Consider the following 4,971-nt stretch of genomic DNA (forward strand, 5'->3'; position numbering starts at 1 on the left):
ATCTTCAATGTGTTTGGGTACTGCTGGGAGAGAGAGGAATCCATTTGTATGACGACTTGAACAATCACCAGAATTAACTAACTGACCTTGAATTAGGCAAGTCATATTTCAAAGAAGTTCCATTTTTGCTCCCAACAGTGAGGAGTCTCAGCCATCTTTTCACCAAAAGAAAAGACTGGCTCTGCTAACCACACTGTTGTAGAATCAAGAACAGATTTTTGGACCGAAGTGTGTTCTTGGCAAAAGGCTTGTGCTTTGAGAACATAGGTGGATATGTATGTAAATGCTTAGAACTCAGGAACAGACTCTTTCTTCCTGCTTTCTATAGATTAGTCTGTTTATTTCCATATCCTCCTCTTCTCCATGAACTATTCCTCACCTGGCCGTTAGAAAATGTACTTTGTCAGAGGCAAGGAAATTTACTCAAACTCCAAAATTTATAAGAATTTACTTATACAGAATTCTGAATCAAGTATGTTAATTGAATAGACACATGTTCATAAAAGCTGTGTAGAACCCCCTGGAATGTTGATCTTTAAAAAAAATGTTTATAGAATTTTCTGAAAAAAATTTTGAGTTAATTGTTCCCTTGCATTGTAACCAGTGTCTTTTATCTTCAGACTAATAATATATCAGACCAAAATACACTTATACACTAGGGCATCCTTTGAATTTATATATTCACATACACATATACACATATATATGTATATGTGTATACATATATACACATATGCAGGGCAACTTCTCTCCTGATAAGTCATATACCCATCCCTACATACGTTATGTTCCTTTGGGAAAGTAAGTAACTTGGCATCAATGCTATTTTCTTGCATCTGTGAGCCTACATATTTAATTTACAGGTGTAAAAGTTTGGGTGAACACACTGAGAGTTCACTTGGGGCCCAACCATACATTATATGTTTCATGCATAGAGGTAAGCTGATCCTCAGAGGTAAACTGACCCTCATTCCCCCTCTCTGAGTCTTCTTTAAACTCATCTATAACAATTATCCCCCTCACAGATTCCCTTGATGGAGATAGTCAAGCTTCTACTGAACATGCCTTAGTTTGGTAGATCTCTCTGTGGCTAACTTTCCCGCATAGTTTGCTAGAAACTCTTTTTTTTTCTCCTGTTCAATTAGGACTGGGGTGCTGAATTTCCTTGTGACTATTTCAAAGTTTCTCCAGATATCCCATCTTCAGGTAAGTGAAAATATAAATCCCTCCCCATTTCTGTTGAGTGCTTAAGTGTCCAGTGGTTGGGATAACCTGTAAACACCCTCTGGAGCTGCCATGGATACTTTCTGCTTCCTATATAATTTGGGCTGGAGCGATAGCACAGCGGTAGGGCGTTTGCCTTGCACGCAGCCAACATGGCCAACCCGAGTTCGATTCCTCCACCCCTCTCGGAGAGCCCGGCAAGCTACCGAGAGTATCTCGCCCGCATGGCAGAGCCTGGCAAGCTCCCCGTGATGTATTCGATATGCCAAACACAGTAACAACAAAGTCTCCAATGGAGACGTTACTGGGCCCGCTCGAGCAAATTGATGATCAACGGGAGGGCCTTTTACTTTACTTTACTTTACTTTACTTTACTATATAATTTGCACACAATTCTTGATACCACTATGATAAGTTGACCTTGTGAGAACTGGGGCTAATGAAAAAGATTAACTTTTTAATTTCATTAACGTTTTTCATAAATTCCTATTCTTGTCTCCAGGTAGTCTCAGGGGCAGTTACTATTCCTCTTCCCAGTGAGAAGATAGAGTAAAACAATGGGGTCCTGAAATGGAATTCTCTAAGGGTGGACAATAGCCAGAATAAACATAAATATATGTGTCTGGTTTCTGTGAATAGGGATGAGACACCTGGGCTCTCAACCTTAAGGCTAGACAAATGTGCACTGGGGATCAGTGGAACTAGGGTCAAATCAGATTATTGACATGACATACTCATGGAGATCCCTCTATGGCCCAACAACTCATATTTTTCATTCTTGCTTAGCCCATAGTCTCGAACCAGCAGATATCAAAGTGGTGGCTGCCATGGGTGACTGGGTCACAGTGAGTACTGGGAAAACTGAAGGAATCCACCAATCATTCTGTACCCTTTTTAAAAAAAGGTAGATCTAGGCCCTGATCTGCACACCAGGGCAAGATGGACTTTCTCTAGTGACTTGAATATAGAAGTAGAAACTTTTCTTTACTTTTATAGACTGCACGGGATGCCAGCCCTTTTACCTATGGCTTTTCTAAATCTTGGAAATATGTATCCTGGAGGTGAGGTTGCTTACTGATTTTCTTTTATTGATGTTCCCCTTCAAATAGAAAAGTGGTTGGTTTGCATTGGTGTATTAATTCTGGAGCTCCAGAGACTGAAGTTCATTCTAAGGGTGATAGGAAAATCTAGATAGGAATGAGGGTTTGGTTTTGATTCTGAAACATAAAAGCATGTGTAGCAATATGTTAGAGAGAGGTATATCACAGAAATTTTATTTTTCACAGTATCGGAGGGCGTAAGACTCTAAAGTATCAGGCTACACTGCCCAGTAAGTAGGCACATGGGTAAGCTAAATTCTTAGGACTGTATCAACCTCTTGTTGAAGCCAACACCTTCCCCAGGGAGGGATTAGAGGTCAAATGTCAGGAGGGAATTCAATTCACCAGACCTGGGGAATCTCAGAATTTCTTTGCCCATCACCCGTGTTATCTGCCAACCACTGAACATCCTCTCACTGTTGTTCTCTGTCTCCTTCTTCCTGAAAGACATTTTGCTCAAGTTCACCTCTCCAATTCATGGGATCTCTTTTGGATCATGGCCCGAATCGGCAGGGCTGAATATGGCAGAGGATGAAGCCAGGGTTGTGTAAGTCTAAATGGGGAATGGACATGGTACACTACAGTGATTATGAAATGAATATGGGATAACAGACTGAGATTAGGGTGGAAAAGTGGATGTTGGAGGCATCTGGAAGCCTGGTCCCAAGTAACAATAAAGGCTCAATCCTGGAGTACTTCCAGCATCACTCACTGTTCCTGAGCTGCCCACCCCTATGTAGCTCGTTCAACCCTGCCCCCATGGAGAGAATTTAAGAGGATAAGAAGGTTTTGAAAGTTTTCTGAATTCCCTAAGTTTGTCAGGAATCGTGGTGATTTGGTTCAACTCCACCCTTCACTCTGGCACCTGTGATCATACTACCTCTCCAGAGGAATGAGAAGGGACTCTAAGGGGCACTCGATGGGTAAAGTGAAGATTCCCAGGCCTGGGAGGGATATCCCACTGACCAGCTGAAGCACAGGTCCAAGGTGATGCAGACTCTCAAAAATCATATAGAAGCCACATGGAAGGAGAACTGCTCTGTCTGCATTTGCCTCTGCAGCATATTGTTTTCTTGACAGGAGAACAGGATGTTGCAAAAGTGTGGAAATATGAAGGAACTACAGAGGAGACAATGCTATGAATAAGGGAACCAAAAAAAGAGATAACTCATTTTTTCCTTCAAATCCAATGGTGGTTATTTTTAAATAAACACTCAGAAAAGCGCTGCACTACAACTTGGGATACAAATACTTGTCTTTGTGAGGTCCAGCACATCCCACATATGGTCTACATAAAGACTTGATTATTCGGATTTCTTCTTTGAGAAAGTTTCTGTTCATTTCATTGCCCCATTTTTGGATGGGTTTGGATGTTTTCTTCTTGTGGAGTTTAACCAGTATTTTGTATATCCTGGATATCAACCCCTTGTCAGATGTGTATTCGGTGAATATCCTTTCCCATTCTGTAGACTGTCTTTGTATTTTGGTCACTGTTTCTTTGGAGGTGCAGAAGCTTCTTAGTTTAAGATAGTCCCATTTATCTATCTCTGTTTTCGCCAGTGGCGTGGCATCTTTGAAGATACCATTAGCTTCAATGTCATGGAGGGTTTTGCCAACTTTATCTTCAATGTACCTTATGGTTTCTGGTCTGATGTTGAGGTCTTTAATCCATTTTGATCTTACTTTTGTACATGGTGTTAGGCAGAGTTCTGAGCCTATTTTTTTGCATGTAGCTGTCCAGTGATGCCAACACAATTTATTAAAGAGGCTTTCCTTACTCCACTTCACATTACTTGCACCTTTATCAAAGATTAGATGAGCATATGATTGAGGAGAGATGTCAGTGTATTCAACCCTGTTCCATTGGTCTGCAGTTCTGCCTTTGTTCCAGTACCATGCTGTTTTAATTATTACTGCTTTGTAGTACAGTTTGAAGTTCGGGAGGTTGATTCCTCCCATTTTCTTTTTCCCAAGAATTGCTTTAGCTATTCGTGGGGGCTTATTGTTCCATATAAATTTCAGGAGTGTGTGCTCCATTTCTTTGAAGAATGTCATGGGTATCCTTATAGGGATTGCATTGGCAAAAAAGCACATGAGAAAATGCTCTACATCATTAATCATCAGGGAGATGCAGATCAAAACCACAATGAGATACCATCTCACACCTCAGAGACTAGCCCACATCCAAAAGAACAAAAGCAACCGATGCTGGAGTGGATGTGGCGAGAAAGGGACACTCCTTCACTGTTGGTGGGAATGTCCACTGGTTCAGCCCTTCTGGAAAACAGTATGGTCGATTCTCAAAAAATTAGAAATTGAGCTCCCATTTGACCCAGCAATACCACTCCTGGAAATATATCCCAGAGAGGCAAAAATGTATAGTCGAAGTGACATCTGCACTTGTTTGTTCATTGCAGCACTCTTTACAATAGCCAGAAACTGGAAGAAACCTGAATGCCCAAGAACAGATGACTGGTTAAAGAAACTTTGGTACATCTACACAATGGAGTACTATGTAGCTCTTAGAAAAGATGAAGTCATGAAATTTACATACATGTGGTACAATATGGAAAGTATCATGCTAAGCGAAATGAGTCAGAAAGAGAGTGATAGACATAGAAAGATTGCATTCATCTGGGGGATATAA

Source organism: Sorex fumeus, unplaced genomic scaffold (assembly GCF_029834395.1).
Source record: "Sorex fumeus unplaced genomic scaffold, SorFum_2.1 ptg000006l, whole genome shotgun sequence".
NCBI lineage: Eukaryota > Metazoa > Chordata > Mammalia > Eulipotyphla > Soricidae > Sorex > Sorex fumeus.